Genomic DNA, 225 nt, shown 5'->3' with positions numbered 1-225 from the left:
AACCCCAGACCCTCATTACAAAGACGGACCATCCTAGCCATACATCACTAGTTTTTAACAGTCCGTCTAGAATCTACAATCATCTTGCAATTGGCTACCTTAGATAGTTTTTCAAATGAATTGAATGCACCTTTCTATGGAATTGAAGGCTTAACAAGCTAAGCAGACTAATTATGTGTTGCAATTATTCAGTATTGAGTAGTTGCAGGTATTCAAATCATGAAA

The sequence above is a fragment of the Clupea harengus genome, chromosome 12, assembly GCF_900700415.2.
Source record: "Clupea harengus chromosome 12, Ch_v2.0.2, whole genome shotgun sequence".
Lineage (NCBI taxonomy): Eukaryota > Metazoa > Chordata > Actinopteri > Clupeiformes > Clupeidae > Clupea > Clupea harengus.
Note: the sequence above shows the minus strand (reverse complement) of the source record.